The sequence below is a fragment of the Triturus cristatus genome, chromosome 6 (genome assembly GCF_964204655.1).
Source record: "Triturus cristatus chromosome 6, aTriCri1.1, whole genome shotgun sequence".
NCBI classification, from domain to species: domain Eukaryota; kingdom Metazoa; phylum Chordata; class Amphibia; order Caudata; family Salamandridae; genus Triturus; species Triturus cristatus.
The window spans coordinates 1037349752-1037363495 of NC_140589.1; the positions used below are offsets into that span (position 1 = coordinate 1037349752).

The following is a 13744-nucleotide window of genomic DNA, read 5'->3' on the forward strand; positions in this document are numbered from 1 at the left end:
ATGTGTAATAACTGCTGATGCCACACTACCCTAGCAACATTCAGCCCACAATGACAAGTTTCCTACCACTGGTTAGATGTTCTACAGTCACACAGATCTGCCTATCTTCAAATACTTTCTGCCAAATAACTTTTCTACTTGCTTTTTTTTGTGAAGTGTATATAAACTTTTGTTTTATAACAAATGTTCCTTTTATCGGACATGAAATGAAGAGCTTCCAAATATTAAGTATCACAATCAGTTTTTTTAATCAACCGAAATAAATACAAATTACATTTTAGTAAAAATACACTTTTAGCATGGTAAATATTGTACAGTAAAACTATATACACCCAGTTCCTTATGCTCTACTCAAGCAAAACAAGCATTTGAAGAGGCACAAATAGCATGTACAGATCCAATCGAGAGGTGGGTGCGGTTCACGAAAACACTATGCGGAAGAGCCGGAATAGACAAAAATGCTCGGAAAAAATGCGAGATAAATATACCAAGAAATAAGAACGATTACAACTTTAGTAACAACATTCAGGTCAAAACCCTAAAACGTAAGATCAACCACCTCCTACGTAAAGTGAGGACGGTACCTACTGGTGAGCAAAACAACGGGATTGAATCTTGCCCTACAGAAGAAGCTTGGGCAAACTTTCTCGGCAAACACCTAAACGAAGACCAGGAAGGGTGGAAAGGACCACTCACCCCTAAAAAGGACACAGAAGAATGGGCACACTTACACAATGATGCCACTGCACAAACCGAAGGAACTGTGATAAATAACTTACAGATCCGTAAAAGAATCTCTAAAGGGAGACGCGAAGGTGCACCAGGTCCCAACGGTATTCCCCCTATGATTTTCAAAGAAGACCCTGAATACTGGGCTAAGGTCCTTATACCAACATTTGAAATCCTGCAGACATCAACAATTCCAGAGTCCTGGAGAGGGGCAATAATCTCCCCAATCTTTAAAAAAGGTGACAGGAACAATCCAGGAAGTTACCGCCTCATAGCCCTGCTCGACAACGAGGCAAAATATTACGCAGGCCTTTTACTTGAGGAACTAACAGCATGGGTGGGTGACACAAAAGCAATTCCATTCAACCAAACTGGCTTTTGTAAAAGTATGGGCACGACCACAAACATACTTTCTTTATCACTTCTGATTGACCACGCACTCATCACAAAGCAACCACTATTTTTGTGTTTTATCGATTATAGCTCCGCGTTCGATCATGTAAACAGGAACATTCTCTGGCAAAAACTAAAGAAAATGAGAATCCCCCAATTGTTACTGAACCAACTAATCCTTATGCATAGTAACACCTGGGTACAGGTCAAATTAGGCGAAGGAGACTTTCTGTCTAAAAAAATTCCCACAGGCATTGGAGTGAAACAAGGATGTGTCCTAGCACCGATGTTATTTAATCTCTTTTTGGCCGAATTATCAAACTTGCTTAACAATAGCAACTCCCATGCGCCAAAACTGGGAGGGACACAGATGTCAAATTTACTCTATGCGGACGATCTGGTGCTAATTAGTCAGACCCCCATAGGTCTACAGCGACTATTAAACATAACATCTCAGTATTCTATTACAAACAAACTCAAAATTAACTACGAAAAAACCGAAGTCATGTGTATTACTAAACAAACAAGGAAAATAACAAAAAATTGGTTTATAGATTCAATAAAACTGGATATTACTACCAAATACAGATATTTGGGGGTCATCATAGACGCCAAGGGAAGCTTTAATCCTCAATGTGAGGAAATAAAAAAGAGAGGTCTAATGACAGCAGTATCCCTAAGAAACCTCAAAAATAATATCACTGGACCAACCCTCTCTCCTCTACTAAAGGTGATACAGGCAAAACTGATACCATCTATCACCTACGGCAGTGAAGCTATGAGAGGAAGGGATGCAGAGGTTTTAGATGGAACAGTAACTAAAGCAATGCGTATGATCTTCAGCTTACCAAGGTATACATCACCAGCGCAAATCAGGCTTGAATTTGGTCTCACCAGGGAAGTTCTGGCTCGTAAAGGAGCATACCTAAAAACCTGGTACAAAATTTCCAAGGGGGAAGAAAACACACTAAACACTCTTCTATGGAAGGAGCTGCAAGACAGGGTGAATTGTCCAGCAAGGCTTTTTTTGGAGGACGTATTAGAATCACTGGGGCTGCACCAACTATGGAATCTACGAGGACCAGTGGCGGGCTTCAAAAAAGTGGTAAACAATACCGTTCAAAAGGAATCACTTTTGCAGGACAAGACTAAACTGGCGGAGCGAGCGCATGGCTGGTTAACCATACAAACATACACCAGCCTAAGACCACAAAAATACTTGCAATCCTGCTTCACCAAAAGAATAAAAGAAAAGTTTTTAAAATTTCGTTTAGGGTTACTGCCGTCGGCAAACCACATAGCACCATGGCTACGCCCAACCCTGCCAGCAAAGTGTCGCCTTTGCGGCAATGGTGCAGAAAATATCTTACATCTCATCACCAACTGCAAGGACCTGCTACAAGACCGCCGAACAATTCTAAAGCCAATCTTTAACGAAAAACGAATAAGAACTTGCAGGCAAGCTGTTTTGGCATGTTTTTCGGGCGACAATGTCCAATTGAGTTGTCGTCTTGTAAAATTCCTGGAAATCGCAGAATTCAGATTCAAAATGGAAGCACATCAAGAACATTTTTAATCTGGTCTTACAACATACCTAAGCCCGCAAATCTCTAAGAAGGGAGTAGGCACAAGCTTGAAGATAAAAGGAAAATACACAAAAGGAAACCAGCTCTACACCCGATCCCTTAGTGGGAAAACAAAACTTGATCACTAAGGACCACTACGGAGCAGTGAGACTACCAAATCAGCTTAGAACATGATAATGTGTGGAGAACACGCCCTCGCAATACCGTCATTATGGACCGATACAACATAACCCGAACTTTGACAGTGGAATACCAATCAGGTCAAGCTTGAAAAGAGTACAGGATACGCAAGAATTGTTTTAGCTCTGCACTCCTTGTACTCCCCCAGGGCAAGAACTGATTTTAGGACTCTTAAATTTTGAACGCAGTTTTTAAACACACAGCTATCCTTATTTTATGATGAGCACTAAAGACGTATTAACCTTTTTCTCTTTTTTCTGTTTGTTTGTTTTTAAACGATCTTTTTGTAATGGTTTTAATTAACTGTACAATAAAATGTCTATCTATCTATCTTATGCTCTACTCCCTCAATTCACACACAATCTATACTATAAGCCTCACAGTAATTGTACATCCAGACATCAGAGAAGAGAAATATATTTTTCTATGGTGATACAGTCCTGACAAGGCAATCTTAAAAAGAACATTGATGCAGTGTTTCGGTGGAGATTGATTACTCTCATCCACCTTCTTCAAGAAAAATAAAATGTCTTTTGCTTCTTACAATGCAATCAAATTTCACATGAAGAGTGGACCCAAAACAACCTGGATGTATATTTTTTTCTATCAGGTCTCTCATAATTACTTAAGTCTAATGTGGACACATAAATGCATCCTAGGCATTCCCTTTCTCCCTAAACAATCACAGACAAAGAGGACATACACATTAGTTTACTTTGGTAGCTGAATAAGATATAATGCCATCTCTTACGGTCATTTTATAAATAATTCATACATGTGGGGTGTGTCCCTAAAGACACCAATAGATTTCAATCACAGGTGCTCCATTTCGTCATTCTCAGAGCAAATAAACATGCTCTGTCATTACATGAAATTACAATCAGCAAGTAACACAAAATATTGATTGCAGTACTACAATCACATACTTTAAACTAATTGAAAAATAGTTTTTAAAAGCACGTTTCATAAGACCTGTGTGTGTGATTGCATTGTGTTAACGTTTTCAGTGGAAAGGTATCCACAAAGAGTTTGGCTCAATATACTAGTCTAATAAGAATATATTTAAAGGAAGAAGAAGTGCTGATGAGAAAATAATTTAATTTTAATTGCAAATATCTATAAGCAGTAACTTTAAATAAATCACCAAACGAAACACATCTGCACATATCCATTTCCATCACCAAACGAAACACATCTGCACATATCCATTTCCAGCTAGTAGGCAAAAAGGGCACAGTTCTATGACAGATGACTGCTCTGTGCCCTTAGAAAAAGCTTGGCTGCAGTCAGTGAAGTAAAATTAGCCCAAGCAACCCCCGCGGTGTGGGGGTGCGAGCTTTAGAGGCCCACTCCAACACTGTGCACAGCCCCTGGCCTGAGAGCTCCTTACCGGATCCGGAGCGTGGCGGTCCCCCGCCATGTACTTTGCAGGGCGGCCCCACATGTTTTCTTTATGCCACTGGCTGCAGCATGGTGCAGGCAATACAGTCAGAAATTCAAGACAGATGGGTAGGTGTGTGTGTACACATCGGCGGCACACTCATTACCTAGGGGCACTTGACCACTCCATGAAAGGATGTGCGAGCCCTCACAGGGACTGTGCGAATGCTGGGCGAGTCGCTGAGCAGGTGGCTCTGTGAGCAAGAGCATGGGACTGCTTTCATTTTTTAGAGGGATAATGGCTTCCGGAAGCTGAGTCCTGTCCATGGTATACACACCTTCAATGGGCCCTCCCAGCTCCTCCTCAACGAGTACAGTTGCATGCATACACTCTGCCAAGGAAGCCAGAGGCAAATGGACAAGATGTGTACAAATAACCCCAAACCCTTCTGCAGAGAGGGTTCACTAGAGGTGGTCTAAATGTGTACCACCTCCATGGTGGGAAACATTCTGCATGTCCCACCTCACTCTTGTCTTCCATGAACTCATTTGCCTTTGAGAGTGCTTTAGAAGTGGATAAACACGCAAAAGAGAGTTGCTGTTTTGCCTGAGATCATGCCACCATTCTCAAGAAGAAAGTCCACCTAAGAACGCTTCCACAACGAAGCAATGGATACTCACTGAATATCACAGAGGGGACCACAGTCACACACAAAAGTGACAACCCTTATTATCTGCTCTGGTGCAGGGTGCGTATATTTATTGATATCCTCCTTGGTTTCATGTCACTAATGGATGACATGCTTTGCGCCTGCACATAGGTGGAGAGCGAATATTCATACCTGTTTTTCATTAAATGTCGCTGTTGACTGCATATTTACTGAGTATTACTCTGAGTTAAAACATGAGCTGCAGACAGCACTGCTCCCATCCATGAATAAACAGAAGGAATGATTACAGCTAAAACTGTTTCTTTGTTGCTCATTAGGTAGTCACAGAATTTCTGATAGGCGCAAATGGTTTTACTACTTTGCAATTCTCTACAATGTGTGAGTACAATTACACAGTTGTAAACTTCAAATTAGGGGTAGGTAGCGGGCAGAACTGTGCTTTCCTTGTACATTACTGAACACCCAACAACTTATGACATTGGCATTCAAAAACTCAAATCTGACCCTTTCCTAGGGCGTGAGTAACTACCCTTCCAGGAGGAGGGAGGTTCATGTGTCAGATGATATTCCCAGTAGTACGCCTGAGACCCTGCGTCTAGGGCGCTACTAACTACCCTTCCAGGAGGAGGGAGGTTCATATGTCAGATGACATTCCCAGTAGTACGCCTGAGACCCTGCGTCTAGGGCGCTAGTAACTACCCTTCCAGGAGGAGGGAGGTTGATGTGTCAGATGACATTCCTAGTAGTACGCCGGAGACCCTGCGTCTAGGGCGCTAGTAACTACCCTTCCAGGAGGAGGGAGGTCCATGTGTCAAATGACATTCCCAGTAGTACGCCTGAGACCCTGCGTCTAGGGCGCTAGTAATTACCCTTCCAGGAGGAGGGAGGTTCATGTGTCAGATGACATTCCCAGTAGTACGCCTGAGACCCTGCGTCTAAGGCGCTAGTAACTCCCCTTCCAGGAGGAGGGAGGTTCATGTGTCAGATGACATTCCCAGTAGTACGCCTGAGACCCTGCGTCTAGGGCGCTAGTAACTACCCTTCCAGGAGGAGGGAGGTTCATGTGTCAGATGACATTCCCAGTAGTACGCCTGAGACCCTGCGTCTAGGGCGCTAGTAACTACCCTTCCAGGAGGAGGGAGGTTCATGTGTCAGATGACATTCCCAGTAGTACGCCTGAGACCCTGCGTCTAGGGCGCTAGTAACTACCCTTCCAGGAGGAGGGAGGTTCATGTGTCAGATGACATTCCCAGTAGTACGCCTGAGACCCTGCGTCTAGGGCGCTAGTAACTACCCTTCCAGGAGGAGGGAGGTTCATGTGTCAGATGACATTCCCAGTAGTACGCCTGAGACCCTGCGTCTAGGGCGCTAGTAACTACCCTTCCAGGAGGAGGGAGGTTCATATGTCAGATGACATTCCCAGTAGTACGCCTGAGACCCTGCGTCTAGGGCGCTAGTAACTACCCTTCCAGGAGGAGGGAGGTTCATGTGTCAGATGACATTCCCAGTAGTACGCCTGAGACCCTGCGTCTACGGCGCTAGTAACTACCCTTCCAGGAGGAAGGAGGTTCATATGTCAGATGACATTCCCAGTAGTACGCCTGAGACCCTTTCCTAGGGCGCTAGTAACTACCCTTCCAGGAGGAGGGAGGTTCATATGTCAGATGACATTCCCAGTAGTACGCCTGAGACCCTGCGTCTAGGGCGCTAGTAACTACCCTTCCAGGAGGAGGGAGGTTCATGTGTCAGATGACATTCCCAGTAGTACGCCTGAGACCCTGCGTCTAGGGCGCTAGTAACTACCCTTCCAGGAGGAGGGAGGTTCATGTGTCAGATGACATTCCCAGTAGTACGCCTGAGACCCTGCGTCTAGGGCGCAAGTAACTACCCTTCCAGGAGGAGGGAGGTTCATGTGTCAGATGACCTTCCCAGTAGTACGCCTGAGACCCTGCGTCTAGTGAAGCTTTCCAGGCGTAGGACTGAAATTGTTTTGCGAATGGCAGAAAACTAACAGTAGAACATGCGCTGGTGTAAATCTCCTCATACACATTTACACTTTTGTGTGGCCCTGGCCTTAAAAGTCAACCACTTCTCTGTAAAGGTGCTGTCCGCAGGTCATTCACTGTAAACAGCGAGATTTTGCTTGCAGGCACTGAATGTGTTCAGGCTACCTAACACCCCCCTCCCTCCCCCCCCCTTATCATCACATGTGAACAACAAACCACACATTGGTTGCAATGATTAAGTGTGTTTAAAATAATCCACTTCCACTGCATCTGGGAATAGAGTTTTGGTTGGGTGTCTGTCTCACTGCGAACCGACTGGAATGCATATTTCATACATTTTTCATAATTTCTGTGTCAGCTTTCAAGGCCTTCCGGTTCTGCTGAGGGAGCGCGAGATGGAGATGATTTGGAAAAAAGTCTGATGAAATATTGCCGCCTGTCAGTAACCGGCTGCCCCTGGGTCTGGAGGAAGAATGACAGGCCGGAGAAATACTGCTCTCTGAAACACTGCTCCCGCTTTTCACATCCGCTCTCAAACTCGGCACCGGCATCAACGCTCGTGCAGGGATTTCTCTCTTGATCCAAGGCTGTCACGTTGAAGTAAAGCTAGGCCCAAATATGGGTATGAAAATATTACGTGCAAAGAGTCTGACCAAGAAAGTGCACTTAAACACTTACTGCTCAAGTGAATTTAGAACAAAATTGCTTGTACTTCAAATAATTCTAATGAGGTACCATTATCGAAATGTGTGCTGGCGAGGAAATGTTTTAATTTAACCAGTTCAACCCGTAACTTAAAATAAGGGTCTCGAGTTCCCCACGAAATCTACTGCCACCGTTTTAGAATGGACCATCAATGGAAAAAATCGTAATAAACATCATCAATGTAGTCATTTATGAATGAAATGAAATGAAAAATATGCTTATATAGCGCATGGCTACCCGGAGGCATCCCAGCGCTGCGGATACGAGGCAAGGAGAAGGCGGGGTTATGGAAATAGCCATGACTTGAGTTGTTTTCGGAATGACAGATGATTAGCTTCCCTACGAATGAAGAGAGGAAGGGTATTCCAGAGTCTCGAGGCGTTGTAGGAAAGAAGTCGACCTTCTGACCGAGCCCTTCTGATTCTGGGGACCTCCGCTAGATGAAGTTGGTCTGAGCGGAGACTTCTGGTGACTTTATAAGGTTTCATTAGGTTTTTGATGACGGGAGGGCCTTTATTATGAAGGATTTTGTGTGCGATACAAAGGGTCTTAAAGTGTATTCTCTCTTGTATTGGAAGCCAATGGAGTGTCTTCAGGGCAGGCTTGGATGAGCAACGGTTATTAATGCCTGTGAGTAGCCTGGCAGCTGAATTTTGGACAACCTGAAGTTTGGAAATGACTGATCTAGGCGCGCCCAGATAAAGGGCATTGCCATAGTCCAGCCTGGAAAGGGCGAGTGCCTGAACCACAAGCTTTCTTGAATGGGCAGGCAGAAGAGGGAGTACTTTCCGTAAGGTGTGAAGCATACCATAGCAAGTGGCGGCCGTTTTTCTTGCTTGGGTTCTAAAAGTGAGGTCATGGTCAAGCCATATGCCCAAGCTTTTTATTTCCTGTTTGGGTAATGGTGCGGGCCCCATACATGGTGGCCATGAATTGCTGGGATTGAAGCTTGCTTGATTACCCAGCAGCATGAGCTCGGTTTTATCACCATTAAGCTAAAGGTGAGATGAGCTCATCCAGCTGGTAACTTCTTTAAGACATGAGCAGAGATTGGTAGATGACTGCTCTTCCTGATTCAGGGCCACAATGAGCTGGGTATCAGCTGCGTAAGTGACCAGTTGGATTCCAAAAGGGGCAACTATCTGTGCTAGTGGGGACATGTAGACATTAAAAAGAGTGGGGCTCAGGGAGGAGCCCTGAGGTACCCCGTATTGGAGAGGTACTGGTTGGGACCGGATGTTCCCTTCAAATACCTGGAAGAATCTTTCTTCCAGGAATGATTCCAGCCAAGACAGGGCTTTACCTGTTACTCCCAGATTTCTGAGACGGTGAATCAGAATACGATGGTTCACCGTGTCAAAGGCTCCACTTAGATCTAGGAGGATGATGGCTGAGGATCCTCCAGCATCAAGAATCTTCTGTGACTCTTCCACTACCGCTATTAATGCAGTTTCAGTGCCCTGGCCAGGGCGAAAGCCTGTCTGTGAGGAGTGGAGCAGGTTGAAGGTTTCTAGGTGGGCGGAGAGTGCATGGTTAACATATTTTTCTGCGACCTTGCTGATGCCGGGGAGTAGTGAAATGGGCCGATAGTTGCCCAATTCCGAGGGATCCAGGTGGGGTTTCTTTAAAAGCGCCCTCACCATGGCATTTTTCCAATCTCGCTGGACTATGCCTGAGGCTAAGGAGGCATTGAATACATTGGCAATGGGAGTGATGATAGTGGGCATTGCCAGTTTCAGAATATTGAAGGGAGCGGGGTCGCTTGGGGAGCCACTTTTTATTGAGTCTACGATGTGAGGGAGGAGTTCCTCAGAGAGAGGAGCATATGCTTCGAGGCGACTGTTGTTATTCTGAGGTTCTAATTCGGGCATTTGATCTGTTATATTAGGTGGGAGAAAGTTGAGGATGTTTTTAATTTTTGTGGAGAAGAAGCCTGCCAGGTCTTCACAGTGACGGCCGGTGGGGTCGGCGGCAAGGGGGGGGTCAGGAGTCCGTGTGAGTTTTTTTACGATACGAAATATTTCTTTGGGGGAGTTGGAAGATGCTTGGATTTTCTCCTCGTAGTAGGTGGCCTGTGTTACTCTGGGTGCTGCTTTATAGGATGTGATGGATGCTCTATAGGCTAATTTTTTCTCGCTTGAGTAATCTTTCCTCCAAGCTCGTTCTAATTTTTTACATTGCTGTTTCAGTTTGCGGAGGCCGGGGGTAAACCAGGGAGATTTGTTAGGTTCGATTTTTTGTAGGCTGTTTTTGCGAGGAAGTACTGTATTTAGTGAGGTTTCTATCCATGAGCAGAACTTTCTATTGGCAGTTACGGGATTGGAGTCGAGAATAGGTACAGTCTGTTCAAGTTCGTGGGTTCAATCCTTAATATTAAGCTTGGGCCAGTGGCGGGCCCAGGTGCGGGATGACAGCAGGTGGGTGTGCGTGGAGGGAGGGTGCCATAAAAAAGGGATCAGGGAGGGGGATAGGATCCAGTCCCTCTAACTCTGCTATATTTGAAAATATAGGGTCAAGAAGATGGTCCTTCGAGTGCTTCGCAAGGTGATTTTTGAGATGCAGCTGATAGGCTGCGAGGTCCTGGGTAAGGTCAGTCGCCACTTTGTTTGAAGGCTCATCAAGGTGTAGATTAAAGTCTCCGAGAAGATTAAAATTGGACGATGTACTAGCTAGGTTTAAGGTAGCTTCGAGTAGCGAGCAGCAGAATTTTCCATGTGCTCCTGGTGGGCGATATAGAAGGATACCAGAGAAAGTGATTGAGGGGGTGAGTTGAATAGAGAAATGGGCGTTCTCGCAGTCTGACAGGGGGCTATCTAGGATTCGGCAGACCAGCTGGTCTTTGTAAACAATAGCAATTCCTCCACCTTTGCTGCCTGCTCTATCTAGGCGTTGGATCAGGTAACCCGGGGGGAGTGCCTGAACCACATCAGAGTCTGAGTTAGTTGACAACCAGGTCTCTGTGAGGAATAGAACATCTATTCCTGTATCGTGTAGCAATATGGAGATTTCTACAGCGTGTTTTGGCAAGGATCTGCAGTTCAGCAGGGCCATGCTGAGTTGCTTCCTTGTGGATGGCGGGGTATTTAGCATGAGGGCAAGTTTGTATGAGCAGTGAGGGCACTTCTCTTTAAATGTCTCCAGGGCAATGGGGTGGGTACAGATGATGTTGGAGGATTCACTGATATGAAGCAGCTTTTCCCTGGAGTATGGTGAGAGAATTAGAGGGTTTGACCCGGAGTTCCTGAGCCCTGAGCCCGGTCTGGCGCGGACGGGCGCAGACGGGCTTACCTTTGGCGCGTCCGCTGCGCGCTTCGCTCTGCATTGGTTTTTATGAGGTGTGGATAGGAGGGAACTAGAGCGCCATCCCTAAACCGGAAGTAGACTCCCTCCACTCAATCGGGATCAGGACCCGTGGTGGACCGGGGAGCAACCGGAAGGGCTGGGCGGTGACAAGCAATAATTAAGGTAATTTACGTGCGAGATGCTAGTTCCTAATATATTTCAGATTTTTTGCTGCTAAAAACAGGTTCAGTGCACACATAACAAGTGACAATCATGATATTTTTTTAAAAGAACGTAGAGAAGCGAGCGTCGTCAACTAACGCCAGGCAGAGTAGCGTTAGTGCAACAACAACAGTATAGCTACCTTGATGTGTCCGCTGCGCGCTTCGCTCTGCATTGGTTTTTATGAGGTGTGGATAGGAGGGAACTAGAGCGCCAACCCTAAACCGGAAGTAGACTCCCTCCACTCAATCGGGATCAGGACCCGTGGTGGACCGGGGAGCAACCAGAAGGGCTGGGCGGTGACAAGCAAGAATTAAGGTAATTTACATGCGAGATGCTAGTTCCTAATATATTTCAGATTTTTTGCTGCTAAAAACAGGTTCAGTGCACACATTTAGTTCAATCATTAACAAGAGTTTGAGATTAGCTCAAAAACCTTTATTTATCAATACGAGTTTGGTATATAGTTTTGGTCTCTTTATCCAAATTGGTAAATCAGATAAATCTGTTTAACTATGATTTTCTTAATATTTCTGTAAAGTCAATCAAGTAAATTACAGCATGTTCCATAGAGGAAATTAATCCCCATTCTACCCTAAGCAGATTCTAACCTACCGGAACCCCTAAAGAGTCCTTTCGGGAAAGAGCAAGATTCAAAGAAGTATTGAAATAGAATCAGATTGAAGTCAAACTAGCCTCTTTCCTCAAAACAGTATCAGCAAACAGTTGCAGTAAAAACTTTTCAAAGTCAAACTGAGAAATTAGTCATAGCAGTAGCCATAACTGTTAAAGAAAATAGACACCCACAAAGTAGTAAGCGACAGAATCTCTGTCAGCAGTAGCTCAAAGTACAAAGGGCAAAACGTGCTAAGGGAAAAAGAGATGGTTGCCGAAGAATGGGTTGGATCAGTCTAGGCAGCACGGACTTAATTGTAACTAGGAACACGTATAATACAAAACAAAAAAACATATTTAACCATCCATGCTGGTGTTAGGTCATCTTAAGTCAATGGGGAAGGATCATAAGTGTCAACTTGGTTGCTAAACATTCATGCATGTTAGCTTTACACTGAGTTCCCATGAGAACCCTACAGTCTAAACTATTAGCTATTCAGTATTCCACTACATAACAATGAACTATTCTAATGGCAGAAACATTCTAGTTGTAACCTACGATATTAAGTCACGAGATCACAGCTTCATGCAAGCATTATTGTTTTAATACACTATTTAGCATTCAGCATTGTGAATATATGGCAACTAGAAACTAAATACGAAGAGAACACGTAGCTTAGGAAAAGAAGAAATACATTTTTAAAGTTAGCACAGTCTACAGAGATGACACATTTAAACAAGTCAAGTGTAAATCATTTACAAAATAAATATGTAAACATTTATTTATTAAAGAAGAAATGTAATGGGAAGTTAGAAAATGGAAGAGTCCTAGTCTGGCCTAGTAGTGTAATTCCGATTTTGGTGCTTACTGCAAAAATCATGCTACAGGTTAACTTTGCACGTTTAAGAAAATACATTTTCCTACGTTTCATTCTATTAGGCATTTTCGTGTTAATGTCTAGTGTAAATTATGGCACTTATTTTAACCTAAATTCTTCTGCTCTATCGATTGAATGAGTTGGAAAATAGGATGCATATGTATTCCCACCCCTCAAGACATATCAGATTACAATGAAATTGCCTTTAATGAGAAAAATATTGTTGTATCATGTTTACATTAAATACAGCTTGATGCATGATCAGGTCTTTGTTGGACAGGTGGTTAAGAGGTACGAAAATGTTAACAGCACAGAGAAGGTCCAAGAAGACAAGATGGAGGAAGAAAAAGTACTCTGTAGAAACAAGGACATTTGGCCAGATTAAAATACATATTTGATTGGTGCTGTTTCATGTCCTTGATGATGAGTTAAAGCATTGCTTGGTGCAAACACCTTTTAACACCAAGTTTTAGGAAAGCAGGTTTCTGGAGGTGGTAATGTGTGACAAGAATGCAAGTGAATATTTGTTGTGTGCCATTTTTAGATCGATCCAGCAATGCCTTCGCTTGTGAGACCTAGTAATTACAATAAAATGCTTTAAGCCCGCCCATGACTTACTATTTGTTGACTTCAGTGTCACTCTTCTTTGTTGACTCCAACTTTGTCAGGAATTGCATTGATTAGCGCCTTCCTAGACTTGAAGACCGTAAGACTACATTGCCCAGAAGGCTAAGTAAGAAGGAGGAGCAGGCGTCTATATGACAATGCAACGCACGCCCGTTAGCAGGCGTAATTTTGAGGAGTTGAGTTTGTCTCTCGGCTGAGAGGGTTTGTGGAAGGAGGGAGCTCAGTGTTGGTGCTCCATTATTTGGATCCGGGGGTGTTGCCTCGACTTGTGGGGCATCGCGGCAAGCTACAGGCCTTGTTTTGCTCGACTGATCACAACGCGAGTCCTGTTTCCTGGAGTTCGTTGGACATTCCGCTGTGAAGACTCGTATACCACGGTGACACCATGTTTCCGGCCAGGAATTGTGACCTAACACTCTGCGGGAAGTGGAGTGTGTTAGTGGGACAGCTTTACAGTCTGCGGTGAGGCT

General features: G+C 44.3%; 1 protein-coding gene across 6 annotated transcripts in view; it reads right to left on the reverse strand.

Annotated features, from left to right (window-relative positions):
• LAMA2 (laminin subunit alpha 2) overlaps positions 1–13744 on the reverse strand; it is a 3129796-nt gene that overhangs the window by 891807 nt on the left and 2224245 nt on the right. The window lies entirely within an intron of this gene.